The sequence below is a fragment of the Aquarana catesbeiana genome, linkage group LG06, assembly GCF_042186555.1.
Source record: "Aquarana catesbeiana isolate 2022-GZ linkage group LG06, ASM4218655v1, whole genome shotgun sequence".
NCBI lineage: Eukaryota > Metazoa > Chordata > Amphibia > Anura > Ranidae > Aquarana > Aquarana catesbeiana.
The window spans coordinates 407272843-407294318 of NC_133329.1; the positions used below are offsets into that span (position 1 = coordinate 407272843).

General features: G+C 48.7%; 1 protein-coding gene across 2 annotated transcripts in view; it reads left to right on the forward strand.

The window, feature by feature from the left end:
* The first annotated feature begins 2658 nt into the window (after positions 1–2658).
* RALB (RAS like proto-oncogene B) overlaps positions 2659–21476 on the forward strand; it is a 50773-nt gene continuing 31955 nt past the window's right edge. Inside the window, exon 1 of one of the 2 annotated variants that reach the window (XM_073634463.1) lies at positions 2659–2817. The gene's annotated coding sequence lies outside the window, so the exon portion shown is untranslated. The remainder of the gene's footprint in view (positions 2818–21476) is intronic. The other variant, XM_073634464.1, reaches the window with a different exon arrangement.

Consider the following 21476-nt stretch of genomic DNA (forward strand, 5'->3'; position numbering starts at 1 on the left):
AGAACCCCCCCCCCCCCCCGCTGTATTCCTGACTCCTCCCGAATAAATAGCCTATCCCAGCATGCACAGCAGCCAAAGAAGCTCCTGCTGATTGGCTGAGGCAACTTATTTACCCATCACCTGAATTCACTGTAATCCATCATTCTAATGCCAAAGGCAACAGTGCCACCTATTGACAGAAGAGAGAGACTACAAATCAAACTCAGACTTAGGACAGAAATCAAAACTACCAATTAGCCAGGCTAGTTACCACCTAGCACAACTAGATTTATTAGCAGCCCTGTTTAGGACCAGGGTGCTACACACTGATAGTTCTTTTTCATTTTGCTATACAGACTCCTCCACTCACACAAGGCGGGCAGAGGATTCCCCTATCCTGCCCCCAAAACCCCCCTCCTCCACACACACGCACTTCTTCCCCATGGCTACAGCTGATTTTAATTCCGGATATCAGTGTATTAGCTGTGTCTAGGCACTCTTGATATCAGTGTACTTCCTGTGTCTAGGCACTCTTGATATCAGTGTACTTCCTGTGTCTGGGCACTCCTGATAGCAGTGTACTTCCTGTGTCTAGGCACTTCTGATAGCAGTGTACTTCCTGTGTCTAGGCACTCCTGATAGCAGTGTACTTCCTGTGTCTAGAATTGGAAGTGTTAGAATTGGAGGTGTTGGAATTGGAGGTGTTGGAGTCGGGGTGACGAAGGTGTTGGAATCAGGTGGAGGTGTTGGAATGGGAGGTGTTGGAGTCGGGGTGATGGAGGTGTTGGAATTGGAGGTGTTGGAGTCGGGGTGACGGAGGTGTTGGAATTGGAGTTGGGGTGACGGAGGCGTTGGAATGGGAGGTGTTGGAGACGGGGTGATGGAGGTGTTGGAATTGGAGGTGTTGGAATTGGGGTGACGGAGGTGTTGGAATTGGAGTTGGGGTGACGGAGGTGTTGGAATGGGAGGTGTTGGAGTCGGGGTGTCGGAGGTGTTGGAATTGGAGGTGTTGGAGTCGGGGTGTTGGAATTGGAAGTGTTGGAGTCGGGGTGATGGAGGTGTTGGAGTCGGGGTGTTGGAATTGGAAGTGTTGGAGTCGGGGTGATGGAGGTGTTGGAGTCGGGGTGTTGGAATTGGAAGTGTTGGAGTCGGGGTGATGGAGGTGTTGGAGTCGGGGTGTTGGAATTGGAAGTGTTGGAGTCGGGGTGATGGAGGTGTTGGAGTCGGGGTGTCGGAGGTGTTGGAATTGGAGGTGTTGGAGTCGGGGTGTTGGAATTGGAGGTGTTGGAGTCGGGGTGATGGAGGTGTTGGAGTCGGGGTGTTGGAATTGGAAGTGTTGGAGTCGGGGTGATGGAGGTGTTGGAGTCGGGGTGTTGGAATTGGAGGTGTTGGAGTCGGGGTGTTGGAATTGGAGGTGTTGGAGTCGGGGTGATGGAGGTGTTGGAGTCGGGGTGTTGGAATTGGAGGTGTTGGAGTCGGGGTGATGGAGGTGTTGGAGTCAGGGTGTTGGAATTGGAGGTGTTGGAGTCGGGGTGATGGAGGTGTTGGAGTCGGGGTGTCGGAGGTGTTGGAATTGGAGGTGTTGGAGTCGGGGTGTTGGAATTGGAGGTGTTGGAGTTGGGGTGTTGGAATTGGAGGTGTTGGAGTTGGGGTGATGGAGGTGTTGGAGTCGGGGTGACGGAGGTGTTGGAATTGGAGGTGTTGGAGTCGGGGTGATGGAGGTGTTGGAATTGGAGGTGTTGGAGTCAGGGTGACGGAGGTGTTGGAATTGGAGGTGTTGAAGTCGGGGTGTCGGAGGTGTTGGAATTGGAGGTGTTGGAGTCGGGGTGTTGGAATTGGAAGTGTTGGAGTCGGGGTGTCGGAGGTGTTGGAGTCGGGGTGACGGAGGTGTTGGAATTGGAGGTGTTGAAGTCGGGGTGTAGGAGGTGTTGGAGTCGGGGTGTCGGTTCACACTACAACGACTTGCGTTCCGACTTGTCAGCCCTCAAGTCGCTTGACATTGGGAAATGCATTATAGTCAATGAGAGCGTCTTAATGTACACGACGGAAGTCGCTTCGACTTCAGAAAAGGTTCCTGTACTACTTCAAGGCGACTTCTAGGCGACCTGCACCCATAGAATTCAATGGAAGTCGCCTCCAAGTCCGATCTCCATCTATATTGAAGCGACTTTACAGGAAAAGAAATTAGTTTACCCCGGAAAACCCCTCCCCTTCCCAGAGAGCGGATTATTCTGTGATTGGCCGCCTGTCCTGGAGGCGATATGAAGTCGTGTTGCCCCTGTGTGAGTCGGCACTTAGTGAACGGACCCCAATGTTATATGGTGATAGAAGCGCGCCAGGGAACAGGAGAGAACCGGTTGTCACCCGGAGGATCCACAGAGGAAAAAAAGCCAAGTCAGCTGTTTGGGAGGACTTCCCCTTTAAGAGACGATTTCTGATTGGATGCCAGAGGAAAGTTTGGTAACAGCTTCACTAACTTCACTCCATGTGCCGCACATTCCGGGACACGGAGCCATGGAGGAGGCGGGGCCAGGAATGACAGTGACACCCGCCGGGCGGACCACATAGAACAGGCACCACGCATGCGCCATGGTGGGACAGAGCGGGCGAGAGAAAGGGGCGGTTCCTCGCGAGTAAGAGGCGTCTTCCGAGGCAGCAGGAGGGGCGTGTTCTGAGTGAAGGAGGCGTGTCTGAAGTGACGCGCTGAGGAGGATTGTCCTTTCCGGGGAGCCGTACCGACCGCAGGAAGAGAGAGAGAGGGCGGAGCCACCCAGAGAGAGAAGGAGGGCGGGGCCCCACCGGAGAGGGCGAGAACTGGAGGCCGAGAGAGACCCCGGGGTAACTATTCACCGACTTCCCTTCCCCCCACCTTATATATACAACCCCCACCCGGTATATATACACCCCTCCCTCTCTCTCTCTCTCTCTCTCTCTCTCTCTCTCTCTCTCTCTATATATATATATATATACACACACACACACATACACCCACCCCTGATATTTACCCCACCCTTATATATACCCCCCCCCCCCGGTGTATATAGTCACCCCTCATATATATATATATACACACCCCATGTATGTATTTACCCCCCCGTGTATATACTTACCCCCCCTTATATATATATATATATATATATATATATATATACCTCCCGTGTATGTATTCACCCCCCTTATATACCCCCCCCCGGTGTATATACTTACCCCACTTATATACACCCTGTGTATATAGTCACCACCTATATACCCACCCTGTATATTGTCACCCCCCTTATATATACACCCCCGTATATATAGTCACCCCCCGTATATATTTATACCCCCCATGTATATAGTCACCCCCCCTTATATATACCCCCCGTGTAAAAAAGTCACCCCCTTATATATATCCCCCCCCGTATATATAGTCACCTATATATATATACCCCCCCCGTATATATAGTCACCCCCTTATATATATATACCCCCCCGGTGTATGTAGTCACCCCCTTATATAGTAGGGTGGGACGTCTATGTAGATGATGGGATGTCCCGGCTCCTCCCCTTACTATGGAGTCATGTGACTTGTATCTTCTTCTCTCTCTGTTACATTGTATACATTCTCTATTACAGAGGACCTGTCAGCCGGGGCCGCCGTCTCCTGTGGTGCTGGTTTAGGCTTTGCTCCCCTCTGTAGGATCATAAATAGGGGGGGCTACACAGGGAGGGGCTACACAGGGGGGCCGGATGAGGACATTAGTGGTGACAGGTCCTCTTTATGGGCAACTTAGAGAAAACTTTGTATTAAGTGACTACAAGTGCCAGCCTGGTGTATGGGGACACGGAACATTCTATTACTGAGAAAACTACGGCCTGGTGCAGCCTTACATTGTAAATGTGACCTGTGTGCGCCCCACTTCCTGCCTCTGCCGTAGGGCCCCCTGTGTGCGCCCCACTTCCTGCCTCTGCCATAGGCCCCCTGTGTGCGCCCCACTTCCTGCCTCTGCCATAGGCCCCCTGTGTGCGCCCCACTTCCTGCCTCTGCCATAGGCCCCCTGTGTGCGCCCCACTTCCTGCCTCTGCCATAGGCCCCCTGTCTGCGCCCCACTTCTGCCTCTGCCATAGGCCCCCTGTGTGCGCCCCACTTCCTGCCTCTACTATGGGCCCCCTGTGTGCGCCCCACTTCCTGCCTCTAGCATAGGCCCCCTGTGTGCGCCCCACTTCCTGCCTCTACCATAGGCCCCCTGTGTGCGCCCCACTTCCTGCCTCTGCCATAGGCCCCCTGTGTGCGCCCCACTTCCTGCCTCTGCCATAGGCCCCCTGTGTGCGCCCCACTTCCTGCCTCTGCCATAGGCCCCCTGTCTGCGCCCCACTTCTGCCTCTGCCATAGGCCCCCTGTGTGCGCCCCACTTCCTGCCTCTACTATGGGCCCCCTGTGTGCGCCCCACTTCCTGCCTCTAGCATAGGCCCCCTGTGTGCGCCCCACTTCCTGCCTCTAGCATAGGCCCCCTGTGTGCGCCCCACTTCCTGCCTCTAGCATAGGCCCCCTGTGTGCGCCCCACTTCTGCCTCTGCCATAGGCCCCCTGTGTGCGCCCCGCTTCCTGCCTCTACGATGGGCCCCCTGTGTGCGCCCCACTTCCTGCCTCTACTATGGGCCCCCTGTGTGCGCCCCACTTCCTGCCTCTGCCATAGGCCCCCTGTGTGCGCCCCACTTCCTGCCTCTAGCATAGGCCCCCTGTGTGCGCCCCACTTCCTGCCTCTAGCATAGGCCCCCTGTGTGCGCCCCACTTCCTGCCTCTAGCATAGGCCCCCTGTGTGCGCCCCACTTCCTGCCTCTAGCATAGGCCCCCTGTGTGCGCCCCACTTCCTGCCTCTAGCATAGGCCCCCTGTGTGCGCCCCACTTCCTGCCTCTAGCATAGGCCCCCTGTGTGCGCCCCACTTCCTGCCTCTAGCATAGGCCCCCTGTGTGCGCCCCACTTCCTGCCTCTAGCATAGGCCCCCTGTGTGCGCCCCACTTCCTGCCTCTAGCATAGGCCCCCTGTGTGCGCCCCACTTCCTGCCTCTAGCATAGGCCCCCTGTGTGCGCCCCACTTCTGCCTCTGCCATAGGCCCCCTGTGTGCGCCCCGCTTCCTGCCTCTACGATGGGCCCCCTGTGTGCGCCCCACTTCCTGCCTCTACTATGGGCCCCCTGTGTGCGCCCCACTTCCTGCCTCTGCCATAGGCCCCCTGTGTGCGCCCCACTTCCTGCCTCTAGCATAGGCCCCCTGTGTGCGCCCCACTTCCTGCCTCTAGCATAGGCCCCCTGTGTGCGCCCCACTTCCTGCCTCTAGCATAGGCCCCCTGTGTGCGCCCCACTTCCTGCCTCTAGCATAGGCCCCCTGTGTGCGCCCCACTTCCTTCCTCTGCCATCAGTGCCCTGTGTGCGCCCCACTTCCTGCCTCTGCCATAGGCCCCCTGTGTGCGCCCCACTTCCTGCCTCTGCCATAGGCCCCCTGTGTGCGCCCCACTTCCTGCCTCTAGCATAGGCCCCCTGTGTGCGCCCCACTTCCTGCCTCTAGCATAGGCCCCCTGTGTGCGCCCCACTTCCTGCCTCTAGCATAGGCCCCCTGTGTGCGCCCCACTTCCTGCCTCTAGCATAGGCCCCCTGTGTGCGCCCCACTTCCTGCCTCTAGCATAGGCCCCCTGTGTGCGCCCCACTTCCTGCCTCTAGCATAGGCCCCCTGTGTGCGCCCCACTTCCTGCCTCTAGCATAGGCCCCCTGTGTGCGCCCCACTTCCTGCCTCTAGCATAGGCCCCCTGTGTGCGCCCCACTTCCTGCCTCTAGCATAGGCCCCCTGTGTGCGCCCCACTTCCTGCCTCTAGCATAGGCCCCCTGTGTGCGCCCCACTTCTGCCTCTGCCATAGGCCCCCTGTGTGCGCCCCGCTTCCTGCCTCTACGATGGGCCCCCTGTGTGCGCCCCACTTCCTGCCTCTACTATGGGCCCCCTGTGTGCGCCCCACTTCCTGCCTCTGCCATAGGCCCCCTGTGTGCGCCCCACTTCCTGCCTCTAGCATAGGCCCCCTGTGTGCGCCCCACTTCCTGCCTCTAGCATAGGCCCCCTGTGTGCGCCCCACTTCCTGCCTCTAGCATAGGCCCCCTGTGTGCGCCCCACTTCCTGCCTCTAGCATAGGCCCCCTGTGTGCGCCCCACTTCCTTCCTCTGCCATCAGTGCCCTGTGTGCGCCCCTCCTATATGTAAATGATGCCGGTTGCGGTGGGGGGATCATTCGGGGGGATGGCTGAAACAGACGTCTGGTGGTTAAAATAGGAGGGGGGGGACTTGTATAATTTTTTAAGTTAAAAAAGGTACCTCGCGCTTTAGGATATGAAATCAAGATGGAGGAGGGGAACAAATTCTCCTCCCTTCTCTCTTCCACCATTCCGACCTTACAGGGGAATTCCATCTCCCGCCATTACAAAAATAACCTCCTTTGTTATTGGTATATCTATCTCCAAAAGTATTGGGACGCCTGCCTTTACACGCATGTGACCATTAATGGTGTTGAGTAGTCAGAGACTGCTCCGTCCCTTTAGAATAAATACAACAGAGGTCCAGTGCCCTGAAAAAGTATTCATACCCCTTGAAACTTCCCACATTTTGTCATGTTACAACCAAAAAGACGTAAATGTATTTTATTGGGATTTTATGTGATAGACCAACACAAAGAGGCAAAACGCTATGTGTGGGGGAAACTAACACTGCACATCACCCTGAACACACCATCCCCACCGTGAAACATGGTGGTGGCAGCATCATGTGGTGGGGATGCTTTTCGTCAGCAGGGACAGGGAAGCTGGTCAGAGTTGATGGGAAGATGGATGAAGACAAATACAGGAGAATCTTAGAAGAAAACCTGTTAGAGTCTGCAAAAGACTTGAGACCGGGGCGGAGGTTCACCTTCCAGCAGGACAACGACCCGAAACATCCAGCCAGAGCTACAATGAAATGGTTTAGATCAAAGCATATTCATGTGTTAGAATGGCCCAGTCACAGTCCAGACCTAAATCACATTGAGAATCTGTGGCAAGACTTGAAAATTGCTGTTCACAGACGCTCTCCATCCAATCTGACAGAGCTTGAGATATTTTACAAAGAAGAAGAATGGGCAAAAATGTCCTCTCTAGATGTGCAAAGCTGGTAGAGACATCCCCAAAAAGACTTGTAGAGAAAGGGAGTTCTACAAAGTATTGACTCCGGGGGGCGCCATACAAATGCCCCCCCCCTCACTTTTCACATATTTATTTGTATCATTTATCATTTTCCTTCCACTTCACAATTATGTGTCACTTTGTGTTGGTCCATCACATAAAATCCCAATAAAATACATTTATGTTTTTTGGTTGTAACATGAGAAGATGTGGAACATTTAAAGGGGTATGAATACTTTTTCAAGGCACTGTATCTCCCGTTGGACTTTATGGCAGCCAAAAAAAAAAAAAAATATATATATATATTTTTTAGAAACAATATCATTAAAAAAGACTTTATTCATACACAAGGTTAAAATTGCATCCATGCGACAAAGATGTCTGGTCTAGACACTATACATGATAGTCTGATGCCGCGTACACACAATCGGATTTTCCGACAACAAAAAAAACGTGGATTTTTTTTTTCCGACGGATGTTGGCTCAAACTTGTCTTGCATACACACGGTCGCACGAGTGTTGCCTGGAAATTCCGAACGCCAAAAACACGGTGACGTATGACGCGTACGATGAGCCGAGAAAAAAAAAAAAAAAATGAAGTTCAATAGCCAGTGCGGCTCTTCTGCTTGATCCCGAGCATGCGTGGAACTTGTGCGTTGGAATTGTGTACACACGATCGGAATTTCCGACAACGGAAAATTTGAGAACCAGCTCTCAAATGTTTTTGTTGTCGGAAATTCCGACAACAAATGTCCGATGAAGCCTACACACGGTCGGAATTTCCGACAACAAGCTCATGTCGAACATTTATTTTGATCGTCTGTGCGCGACATAATAGTCACCCAACTGTGGGGGGAGGGTGACCGAAAATGCGTTGTACATATGAAAATGTAGATAACCACCGATTCTTCCCAACGCGTTTCTATTAAAGATTATCTTCCTCAGGGGATATCGGGGTGATCGAACCTATGCAATATACAAAAACAATGAAAAAGTCCTGATATAGTTGCAGATTTTACACAGTAGATGACTTACAGATGTGAATTGACCAGGCAATAAAAACATATATTTTTTTTAATTTTACTAATGACTAGATGTTTTAAGATAATCTTGCAACAGTGATTTGTAGTGCTTGAGGGTCACTGTAATGATTGGAGTGGTAGGTTTTGTTTTTTTTATTTATATATAGATATATATATATATATCTATATATAGATATATATATATATATATATATCTATATTATTTATATATATATCTATATATAGATATATATATATATATAGATATATATATATATATATCTCTCCTGACTTGCAGAACACACATTGTCTTTATGTGGAAAAAAATGCAGATTTTCTGGTGAAATCTCTTCCTATATCATACAGAGAGAGAGAGCTGGTCTCCTGGTATTTGTCTTGGGGCGATGGTCGCTGTCACTCGCTGTGTATGATTTTACCTTTTTTGGTTTCTTTTTATCTATACTTGTGTATTTCAATTCCTTCCTCAGCGACTTTCCATGTCAGAGATTGTATGGGCCGGCCGGTGTTTGCACTGGGGGTGGGTATAGAGGAAGTATAGAGTTCAGTGCTGTGATATGGGACCTGTGTCTCGGTGCTGGGCTGCGGCTACCTACCGAGGAAGGACCTTTCCATAAAGAGTTGTCCTTTGTGGACCTTCCTTCTCTCCGTGACTGAGGAGACTGTTTAGGTAAAGCTGAAGTTCAGGTAGGAATTTTATTACGTATCGATCGCGATATGTGTATATATACGTTGTGGTTTACCGGGATTATGGCTGAAGATATCAAACCTAACCCTGTACTGTGGTGTTTTATTCATTTATTTTTTTCAACCGGCTTTTTCATGAAAGGATTCAGAGCGACTCGTGAGCCGCTGGAATGCTTTCCGAAGTGGCGGGAGGGGGATGTCATAACATTACCCCCCCCCAACATCCCGCCGCTCAGCGATGTTTCTCGGGCTTAACGCTTCACTGGTTCGCCCGAGAAACGATCCAGTGGCCGGCTGCTCCCATAGTCACTGAAAGAGTATGTATTCTTTGATTGGTCCTTGGAGGACCAGAGCAACGTCATGGCGTCACTTCCGGTCCAGGCTGAATCAATATCTCGATCTCTCTCTCTCTCTCTTCTCTCTTCTCTCTCTCTCTCTCTCTCTCTCTCTCTCTCTCTCTCTCGAGATCTCGCTCTATCTCGCTCTATCTATCTATCGATCTCTCTCTCTCGATCTCTCTCTCTCGATCTCTCTCTCTCGATCTCTCTCTCTCGATCTCTCTCTCTCGATCTCTCTCTCTCGATCTCTCTCTCTCGATCTCTCTCTCTCGATCTCTCTCTCTCGATCTCTCTCTCTCGATCTCTCTCTCTCGATCTCTCTCGATCTCTCTCTCTCGATCTCTCTCTCTCGATCTCTCTCTCTCGATCTCTCTCTCTCGATCTCTCTCTCTCGATCTCTCTCTCTCGATCTCTCTCTCTCGATCTCTCTCTCTCGATCTCTCTCGATCTCTCTCTCTCGATCTCTCTCTCTCGATCTCTCTCTCTCGATCTCTCTCTCGATCTCTCTCTCTCGATCTCGATCTCTCTCTCTCGATCTCTCTCTCTCTCTCTCGATCTCTCTCTCTCGATCTCTCTCTCTCGATCTCTCTCTCTCGATCTCTCTCTCTCTCTCTCTCTCTCGATCTCGATCTCGATCTCTCTCTCTCTCTCGATCTCTCTCTCTCGATCTCTCTCTCTCTCTCGATCTCTCTCTCTCTCTCGATCTCTCTCTCTCTCTCGATCTCTCTCTCTCTCTCGATCTCTCTCTCTCTCGATCTCTCTCTCTCTCTCTCTCGATCTCTCTCTCTCGATCTCTCTCTCTCTCTCTCTCTCGATCTCTCTCGATCTCTCTCTCTCGATCTCTCTCTCTCTCGATCTCTCTCTCTCTCGATCTCTCTCTCTCGATCTCTCTCTCTCTCTCTCTCTCTCTCGATCTCTCTCTCTCTCGATCTCTCTCTCTCGATCTCTCTCTCTCGATCTCTCTCTCTCGCTCTCTCTCTCTCGCTCTCTCTCTCTCGCTCTCTCTCTCTCGCTCTCTCTCTCTCGCTCTCTCTCTCTCTCTCTCTCTCTCTCTCTCTCTCTCGATCTCTCGATCTCTCTCTCTCTCGATCTCTCTCTCTCTCGATCTCTCTCTCTCTCGATCTCTCTCTCTCTCGATCTCTCTCTCTCTCGATCTCTCTCTCTCTCTCTCTATCGATCTCTCTCTCTCTCGATCGATCTCTCTCTCGATCTCTCTCTCGATCTCTCTCTCGATCTCTCTCTCGATCTCTCTCTCGATCTCTCTCTCGATCTCTCTCTCGATCTCTCTCTCTCGATCTCTCTCTCTCGATCTCTCTCTCTCGATCTCTCTCTCTCGATCTCTCTCTCTCGATCTCTCTCTCTCGATCTCTCTCTCTCGATCTCTCTCTCTCTCGATCTCTCTCTCTCGATCTCTCTCTCTCGATCTCTCTCTCTCGATCTCTCTCTCTCTCTCTCGATCTCTCTCTATCTCTCTCGATCGATCTCTATCTCTCTCGATCGATCTCTCTCGATCGACTCTCTCGATCGATCTCTCTCGATCGATCTCTCTCGATCGATCTCTCTCGATCGATCTCTCTCTCTCTCGATCTCTCTCTCTCTCGATCTCTCTCTCTCTCATCTCGATCTCTCTCTCTCTCGATCTCTCTCTCTCCATGATCTCTGCTCTCGATCTCTCTCTCTCTCTCGATCTCTCTCTCTCTCGATCTCCTCTCTCTCTCGATCTCTCTCTCTCTCTCGATCTCTCTCTCTCTCGATCTCTCTCTCTCTCTCTCGATCTCTCTCTCTCTCTCTCTCTCGATCTCTCTCTCTCTCTCTCTCGATCTCTCTCTCTCTCTCTCGCTCTCTCGATCTCTCTCTCTCTCGATCTCTCTCTTCTCTCGATCTCTCTCTCTCTCGATCTCTCTCTCTCTCTCGATCTCTCTCTCTCTCGATCTCTCTCTCTCTCGATCTCTCTCTCTCTCGATCTCTCTCTCTCGTCTCTCTCTCGTCTCTCTCGATCTCTCTCTCTCTCGATCTCTCGTCTCTCGTCTCTCGATCTCTCTCTCTCTCGATCTCTCTCTCGATCTCTCTCTCGATCTCTCTCTCTCTCTCTCGATCTCTCTCGATCTCTCGATCTCTCGATCTCTCTCTCTCTCGATCTCTCTCTCTCTCCTCTCGATCTCTCTCTCTCTCTCTCTCTCTCTCTCGATCTCCTCTCTATCTCTCTCGCTCGATCTCTCTCGATCCTCCTCTCTCTCTCTCTCTCTCTCTCTCTCCTCTCGATCTCTCTCCCTCTTCGATCTCCCTCTCTCTCTCTCTCTCGATCTCCCTCTCTCTCTCTCTCGATCGATCTCTATCTCTCTCATCGATCTCTCTCTCGATCTCTCTATCTCGATCTCGATCTCGATCTCTCTCTCTCTCTCTCTCTCTCTCTCTCTCTCTCTCTCTCGATCTCTCTCTCTCTCTCTCTCTCGATCTCTCTCTCTCTCTCTCTCGATCTCCGATCTCTCTCTCGATCTCTCTCTCTCTCTCTCGATCGATCTCTCTCTCTCTCTCGATCTCTCTCTCTCGATCTCTCTCTCTCTCTCTCGATCTCTCTCTCTCGATCTCTCTCTCTCGATCTCTCTCTCTCTCTCGATCTCTCTCTCTCTCTCTCGATCTCTCTCTCTCTCTCTCTCGATCTCTCTCTCTCTCGATCGATCTCTCTCTCTCTCGATCGATCTCTCTCTCTCTCGATCTCTCTCTCTCTCGATCGATCTCTCTCTCTCTCTCTCTCTCTCGATCTCTCTCTCTCTCTCGATCGATCTCTCTCTCTCTCTCGATCGATCTCTCTCTCTCTCTCTCGATCGATCTCTCTCTCTCTCTCGATCGATCTCTCTCTCTCTCGATCGATCGATCGATCTCTCTCTCTCTCTCGATCGATCTCTCTCTCTCTCTCGATCGATCTCTCTCTCTCTCTCGATCGATCTCTCTCTCTCTCTCTCTCGATCTCTCTCTCTCTCTCTCTCGATCTCCCTCTCTCTCTCTCTCGATCGATCTCTATCTCTCTTGATCGATCTCTCTCGATCGATCTCTCTCGATCGATCTCTCTCGATCGATCTCTCTCTCTCTCGATCTCTCTCGATCTCTCGATCTCGATCTCTCTCTCTCGATCTCTCTCTCTCTCGATCTCTCGATCTCTCGATCTCTCTCTCTCTCTCGATCGATCTCTCTCTCTCGATCGATCTCTCTCTCTCGATCGATCTCTCTCTCGATCGATCTCTCTCTCTCTCTCTCGATCTCTCGATCTCTCTCTCGATCTCTCTCTCGATCTCTCGATCTCTCTCTCGATCTCTCGATCTCTCTCTCGATCTCTCTCTCTCTCTCGATCTCTCTCTCTCTCTCGATCTCTCGATCTCTCTCGATCGATCTCTCGATCTCTCGATCTCTCGATCTCTCTCTCTCGATCTCTCGATCTCTCTCTCTCGATCTCTCTCTCTCTCTCGATCTCTCTCTCTCTCTCTCTCTCTCGATCTCTCTCGATCTCTCGATCTCTCGATCTCTCGATCTCTCGATCTCTCGATCTCTCTCTCTCTCGATCTCTTTCTCTCATCACTTATTACATAATTTATATATTTTGCTTGTAGAGGAGAGATTTGGGGTCATTTTTGAGATCTTTCCTTAAAGAGGACCTGTCATCCTCATTTCTATTACAGGGGATGTTTACATTCCTTGTAAAAGGAAAATAAAAGTGATTAAAAAAAATGGACAGTATAAAAAGTAAAATAAGAAAACAAAAAATTTTTTGAAGCGCTCCCATTCCTCTGTGCTCACGTGCAGAAGAACGCATGTGTAACTTATGCACACATATGTAAATGGTATTCGCACCACACATGTGAGGTATCGCTGCGAACGTTGTAGCGACAGCAATAATTCTAGCACTAGACCCCCTCTGTAACTGTAAACTGTTAACCTGTAAAGGCATTAAAAAGTGTAGTCAATGGAGATTTTTTTTTTTTTTTTTTTTTTTAGGTACCGTAGTTTGTCATCAATCTTCACGAGCGTATGCAATTTTAAGACCCCTTTCACACTGAAGGCGGTTTTCAGGCATTTTAGCGCTAAAAATAGCTCCTGAAAACCACCTCCCATGCCACGGCTTTCACACTGGGGCGGTGCTCTTGCGGGACGGGAAAAAAAGTCCTGCAAGCAGCATCTTTGGGGCGGTTTGGGAGAGCTGTATACAACGCTTCCTCCACCGCCCCTGCCCATTGGACTGAATGGGCAGTGCTTCCGAATCGCTGCGACATGTCGGTTTTAAACCTTTGTTCGGCTGCTGGGGGGGGGGTTAAAAGTACCCCCGCTAGCGTTCGAAAAGCGCCGCTAAAACAACCGTAAAGTGCCTTTAAAACGAGCAACGCTTTACCGCCGCCGTGGCTACAGTGTGAAAGTAGCTTAAAGCGTGACATGTTGGATATCTATTTTCTCGGCGTAACATCCGCTTTCGCATTATACAATAAATTGTGGGAAATATTCAAATTACTTATTTTTTTTTTTCATTAAATTTCATTAAATGGTATTTTTTTTCCCAAAAACTTGCTTTTGCAAAACCGCTGCGCAATGATCGTCATTTTATTTCCTAGGATCTCTGCTAAAAAAAAAAAAACAAACATAAAGAGCAAGTTCTGCTTTAAAAGTCAGATTTCTAGGAGAGAGTTAAATATACAGAGACAGTCTACTGATCCCAGATAAGGACTGGGAGGTAATGCAGGCCCCACTCTCCACAGAATGTCATATATCATTGAACGCTCCTGTCTCTGTAATATATACTGGTTTCTATTGGTTTCTGATGGACACTAAAAAGTTATGAATGTAAAGCCAAAACTTTTTTTTTTTTTTTTTTGGGCGCAGTAGGGAATGCTTAACCACTTCAGCCCCGGAAGGATTTCCCCCCCTTAATGACAGGCCATTTTTTGCACAATGGCACTGCGTCATTTTAACTGGCAATTGCGCGGTCGTGCGACGTTGTACCCAAACTTGATGTCCTTCTCCCCCCCCCCAAATTGAGCTTTCTTTTGGTGGTGTTTAATCACCTCTGCGTCTTTTTTTTTTCTTTTTTTTTTTTTTTTGCGCTTATAAACAAGCAACAATTTTGAAAAAAAAAACAATATTTTTTACTTTCTGCTATAATAATCCAAAAAATTATATATAAAAAAAATGTGAGCAAAAGTCCTGGATGGCTTAACTCCAATGTAAAAATGCATATAAAAGCAAAGCAGAAGGCCTTCAAAAAATACAAGGTTGAGGGATCATCCTCAGCATTCAGACTTTATAAAGAATGCAATAAGAAATGTAAGGGTGCAATTAGGACGGCTAAGATAGAACATGAAAGACACATAGCGGAGGAGAGCAAAAAAAATCCCAAGAAATGTTTATAGTATGTAAACAGTAAAAAAGGGAGGACAGACCATGTTGGCCCCATAAAGAATGAGGAAGGATATCTGGTTACAAAGGATGGGGAGATGGTGAAGGTATTGAATTTATTCTTCTCAGTCTTCACAAGGGAATCGGGGGGCTTCATTCAGTAACCAAAACTGCAGTGTTTATCCTCATGACACAACACAGGAAGCACCTCCATGGTTAACAGAGGACGGAATTAAAATTAGACTTGAGAAACTTAACATTAATAAATCACCGGGACCAGATGGCTTGCATCCGAGGGTACTTAGGGAACTCAGTCAAGTGATTGCCAGACCATTGTTCCTAATTTTTACTGACAGTCTACTGACTGGAATGGTACCAGCTGATTGGAGAAAAGCCAATGTAGCACCAATATTTAAAAGGGCCCAAAATACATCCCTGGAATTACAGACCAGTTAGCCTAACATCAATAGTATGTAAACTCTTGGAGGGGATAAGGGACTATATACAAGATTTTAGTAATGAGAACGGTATCATTAGCAGTAATCAGGATGGATTCATGAAGAATCGTTCTTGCCAAACCAATCTATTAACCTTCTATGAGGAGGTGAGTTGCCATCTAGATAAAGGAAGGCCCGTAGACGTGGTGTATCTGGATTTTGCAAAAGCATTTGACACAGTTCCCCATAAACTTTTACTGTACAAAATAAGGTCCGTTGGCATGGACCATAGGGTGAGTACATGGATTGAAAACTGGCTACAAGGGCGTGTTCAGAGGGTGGTGATAAATGGGGAGTACTCGGAATGGTCAGGGGTGGGTAGTGGGGTCCCCCAGGGTTCTGTGCTGGGACCAATCCTATTTAATCTGTTCACAAACGACCTGGAGGATGGGATAAACAGTTCATTCTCTGTATTTGCAGACGATACTAAGCTAAGCAGGGCAATAACTTCTCCGCAGGATGTGGAAACCTTACAAAAAGATCTGAACAAATTAATGAGGTGGGCAACTACATGGCAAATGAGGTTCAATGTAGAAAAATGTAAAATAATGCATTTGGGTGGCAAAAATCTGAATGCAATCTATAGACTGGGGGGAGAACCTCTGGGGGGATCTAGGATGGAAAAGGGCCTGGGGGTCCTAGTAGATGATAGGCTCAGCAATGGCATGCAATGCCAAGCTGCTGCTAACAAAGCAAACAGAATATTGGCATTAAAAAGGGGATCAACTCCAGAGATAAAACGATAATTCTGCCGCTCTACAACACTCTGGTCCGCTGCACCTGGAGTATGCCGTCCAGTTCTGGGCACCAGTCCTCAGGAAGGATGTACTGGAAATGGAGCGAGTACAAAGAAGGGCAACAAAGCTAATAAAGGGTCTGGAGGATCTTAGTTATGAGGAAAGGTTGTGAGCGCTGAACTTATTCTCTCTGGAGAAGAGACGCTTGAGAGGGGATATGATTTCAATATACAAATACCGGACTGGTGACCCCACAATAGGGAGAAAACCTTTTCGCAGAAGAGAGTTTAACAAGACACATGGCCACTCATTAAAATTAGAAGAAAAGAGGTTTAACCTTAAACTACCCTAGAGGGTTCTTTACTGTAAGAGCGGCAAGGATGTGGAATTCCCTTCCACAGGCGGTGGTCTCAGCGGGGAGCATTGATAGCTTCATAAACTATTAGATAATCACCTGAATGACCGCAACATACAGAGATATACAATGTAATACTGACATATAATCACACACATAGGTTGGACTTGATAGACTTGTGTCTTTTTCAACCTCACCTACTATGTAACAATGTAATGTATTCCTCAGTTTAGGCCGATATATATTCTGCTACATATTTTTGGTAAAAAAAAAAAATCGCAATAAGTGTATATTGATTGTTTTGTTTTTTGTTTTTTTTGCAAAAGTTATAGAGTTTACAAACAGGGGAAAGATTTATGGACCTTTTTATAAGGGGTTCCCACCATCCCTGTGCTGAGTTCCCGGGTCTGTACACCCGCTGTGCCCATTATGAGGGGTTCCCACCATCCCTGTGCTGAGTTCCCGGGTCTGTACACCCGCTGTGCCCATTATGAGGGGTTCCCACCATCCCTGTGCTGAGTTCCCGGGTCTGTACACCCGCTGTGCCCATTGAATCCAGAGCCATGGAGAGATCTGGATACGATTGCTCAATAACTGTCCCTGTTGCTCATTTGCAGATTTTTATTATCCTTTGCTATATTTACTCCCCGGGTGATTATCAGTGGGTGTAGACGGGCGGATGAATCACGTCCCCGGCACAGCGAGATCCTGCAGTCCTCTCTCTTCCCATCATGCACTGCTGTATGGAGCCGGAGCAGGCCGGTCACTTTCAATTACAGTAGATATTAGAAATGGGCCGTGTTCCTCCCGGTCACATAACAGGAAACGTGGAAGACGGAGCCAAGAAAGTCTAATTCCCCCCCCACCCCTCCCCCCCTCTCCATCGAGATCAGCAAACGCAGAAAATCAAACCGTGAGCAGAGCGCGCCCCCTGACCTCAGCCTATCGGGGGGGGGGGGGGGTCTGTTGCATTTCAAAAAGTTTATCCCTGGTCCCCCCTCCCACCTCATCAACATGCCTAATAAATAAACGAATAATAAAAAAATAATATATATCTATTCAATTCATAAAGTGAAGCTCATATATTATATATAGATGTGTCACACAGAGTGATATATTTCAAGCATTTCTTTCTTTTAATTTTGATGATTATGTCTCACAGCGAGTGACACCCCAAAATTCAGTATCTCAGAAAATTTGATTATTACATAATGATTATTACGTACATTATTACATAAGACCAATAAAAATAAATATATACATAAAAAAAAAATATTTTTTTTTAATACAGAAATGTTGGCTTACTAAAAAGTCTGTCCATGTAGAGCACAGGGGTCTCAAACCCTCCGGCTGTTGCGAAACTACGTTGGAAAAGTCCGATCATTACTCTGCCTGTGGAAGTCAACTTGTAACTGTCAGCCTTGCAATGCCTCATGGGACTTGTAGTTTTCCAACAGCTGGAGGTCCGCCGGTTTGAGACCCCCGATGTACAGTATAATATGCACTTAATATTTTGTTGGGGGCCCCTGTTGCATCAATGCGGCGTGGCATGGAGGGTGATCACCCCGTGGCACTGCTGAGGTGTTATGGAAGCCCAGGTTGCTTTGATAGCGGCCTTCAGCTCTTCTGCATTGTTGGGTCTGGTGTCTCATCTTCCTCTTGACAATACCCCACAGATTCTCTATGGGGTTTAGGTCAGGCGCATTTGCCGGCCAATCAAGCACAGTGATCCCATGATCATGTGACCAGGTATTGGTACTATTGGCAGTGTGGGCAGGTGCCAAGTCCTGCTGGAAAATGAAATCGGCATCTCCATAAAGCTGGTCAGCAGAGGGAAGCATGAAGAGCTCTAGAATTTCCCGCTAGAGGGCTGCGCTGACTTTGACTTTGGATAAAACACAGTGGACCAACACCAGTGGAATGTCCGACCGAGAGACTTTTTCTGTCGGGAAGTCCGGCCGTGTGTACGCGACATTAGGTGTCCGATTTGTCCGCCGCAATGGGCAGTTTGCAGGCGCTTTTGCGCTAAAAATCGCGCCTGCAAACCGACCTGAAAGTGCCGCTGCTTTGTCTCCAATGTGAAAGCCCCCCGAGGGCTCACACACTGGAGCGGTGTGCTGGTAGGACGGGAAAAAAAGTCCTGCTAGCGGCATCTTTGGACCGGGGAAGGAGCGGTGTGTATACACCGCTCCTGCCCATGGAAATCAATGGGGCACCGCGGCTATACTGCCGGCAGAGTGCCTCTGCAGTGGTTTTTAACCCTTTCTCGGCCGCTAGCGGGGGGGTTAAAACCCCCCCCGCTAGCGGCTGGATACCACTGCTAAAACGACGGTATAGTGCCCCCAACGCTCCTCTCACCCCAGTGAGGGGCATAATTGGGATTTTTTTTTTTTTTACAAAAAATATGTAGCAGAATACATATTGGCCTAAATTTATAAAGAAATTAGATTTTTTTTTTTTTAAGTATTTTTATTGAATATGTTTTATAGCAGAAAGTAAGAAATGTTTGCTTTAAAGGTTTAAAAAAAAAAAAAAAGCGAGGGCCCCTTTAAACAACCATACCAGAAGGAAGAAAAATTCTCTGGCCCGTAGTGGATGAAATACGAGTTTGTATATGCTGCGGCCTCTCAGGTTTATTTATTTTATGATGGATTAGTCGGGACACTTTTGGGCTTTTTTTAGCAGCCGCCGACGGAGTGGTTGGGTGAGGGGGCGGGGCCTCCTGGTCGTAGAATGACGCCTGCTTCGCGTCATTCCTCCTGCCGGTGGGCGCTGCGGCTTCGCTGGGTGACGTAGATTGGGGAAGGAGGTCCTGTGAAATGTCTCCCAGCCGGGTGATGAGAAAACGGGGAGGACGGGCCGGCGCAGAACACCGGGAATGTTCCTCACATCCTTAACTCCATTGTTTAGAGTGTTACAGAAGATCTCTGTAAAGTTTGTTACATTGTAACTTTCCCAAAAGACTTCTTGGTTCTGGGTCCCCCCTCCCCCCACGCCTTCATCAATATGATAATGACATTTTTTTATATAAAGCCTCTCTGTTTTCATTACATACCTTTTATTTTATACCCAGTGATGTCATCGCTGCTTCTCTGAGTCATTCTCAGCCGGGGGTCCTCTTGGGGTTTCTGGAGAGGGGGTTGATTGACACCCCCCCTCCCCCAATTTAGTTGTGGAGTCGGCTGCACAACTCAGATCGTTTCTTTAGCTGCATATAAAGGAAGGGGGTTCCCCTCCCAATCTCCCAACAAATCATTTGTAGTGTTAACTTTTAGATGGGGGAGATTTCATTAGGGTTCCTCTGGGCGGGGGGAGGTTGATGAGTCGGGTGTGGTGGTGGGGGGTGGGTGGGTCCCCCTAGGTGTCCTATCTGTGTAATATATCTCTGTGCAAGTATCCCATCCTACTTGTCTCCTTATCTTACATCCCTGGGCAGAGGGTTCTGGGCTCTGCCATATATCTGTAGATTGGGATTGATGCAGGAAATGAGCTGATTGGTGATAATCGGATTATCTGTAATTGGATGTTATGTGTGCAGCACAAGCCACGTCTACCTCTCCAATACAGATCCATGTATATGTGCCAGTACCCCCCCCCCCCCCCACCTTAATCTCTTTCCATCACCCCTTTATTTCTCTTATCTCACCCCCCTCCCCTATCCATTTTTCTTTTTTTCTTCTTTTCCTCCCTTCGTCTTCCTTCTCTTCCTTCTCTTCTCCTCCCTTCGTCTTCCTTCTCTTCTCTTCTCCTCCCTACGTCTTCCTTCTCTTCTCCTCCCTACGTCTTCCTTCTCTTCTCCTCCCTACGTCTTCCTTCTCTTCTCCTCCCTACGTCTTCCTTCTCTTCTCCTCCCTACGTCTTCCTTCTCTTCTCCTCCCTTCGTCTTCCTTCTCTTCTCCTCCCTTCGTCTTCCTTCTCTTCTCCTCCCTACGTCTTCCTTCTCTTCTCCTCCCTACGTCTTCCTTCTCTTCTCCTCCCTTCGTCTTCCTTCTCTTCTCCTCCCTACGTCTTCCTTCTCTTCTCCTCCCTACGTCTTCCTTCTCTTCTCCTCCCTACGTCTTCCTTCTCTTCTCCTCCCTTCGTCTTCCTTCTCTTCTCTTCTCCTCCCTACGTCTTCCTTCTCTTCTCCTCCCTACGTCTTCCTTCTCTTCTCCTCCTCCCTTCGTCTTCCTTCTCTTCTCCTCCTCCCTTCGTCTTCTTTCTCTTCTTCTCCTCCCTTCTCTTCTTCTCCTCCCTTCTCTTCTTCTCCTCCCTTCTCTTCTTCTCCTCCCTTCTCTTCTTCTCCTCCCTTCTCTTCTTCTCCTCCCTTCTCTTCTTCTCCTCCCTTCTCTTCTTCTCCTCCCTTCGTCTCCCTTCTCTTCTTCGTCTCCCTTCTCTTCTTCTCCTCCCTTCTCTTCTTCTCCTCCCTTCTCTTCTTCTCCTCCCTTCTCTTCTTCTCCTCCCTTCGTCTCCCTTCTCTTCTTCTCCTCCTTCGTCTCCCTTCTCTTCTTCTCCTCCCTTCGTCTCCCTTCTCTTCTTCTCCTCCCTTCGTCTCCCTTCTCTTCTTCTCCTCCCTTCGTCTCCCTTCTCTTCTTCTCCTCCCTTCGTCTCCCTTCTCTTCTTCTTCTCCTCCCTTCGTCTCCCTTCTCTTCTTCTTCTCCTCCCTTCGTCTCCCTTCTCTTCTTCTTCTTCTTCTTCTCCTCCCTTCGTCTCCCTTCTCTTCTTCTTCTTCTTCTCCTCCCTTCGTCTCCCTTCTCTTCTTCTTCTTCTTCTTCTTCTCCTCCCTTCGTCTCCCTTCTCTTCTTCTTCTTCTTCTCCTCCCTTCGTCTCCCTTCTCTTCTTCTCCCCTCGCCTTCCCTTTTTTTTTTTTTTTTTCCATTTTCGTGGCTCCAGTTGGGGTTTTTCACAAACGATCAGTGCCGCAGGCTATAGCCGGCAATGCTGATTAGGGCTGAAACAACTAATCGATTAATCGATTACTATTTTCATAATCGATTAATCGGCCAGTAACATAATGGGGTTAAAAAAAAAACCTAAAATGAGCCCTTTATAGAAGAGCAAATAATCACTACTGCAAATATTACTTTCACAGTTCTACACTAAAAAAAAAATAACCCCTTACAGTAGTGATTATCTGCTTTTTTTGTACTATAAAGGGCTAATTTTAGTTTTTTTAACCCCATTATGTTACTAAACGTCTTAGACCTGGTTCACATCTATGTGTTTTTTTTGTGCTTTTTGCAGAAATGCACTACAGTTCATTCACATGTTTCCTATGGGACACTTTCACGCAAAACGGTGCTTTTTGGTTC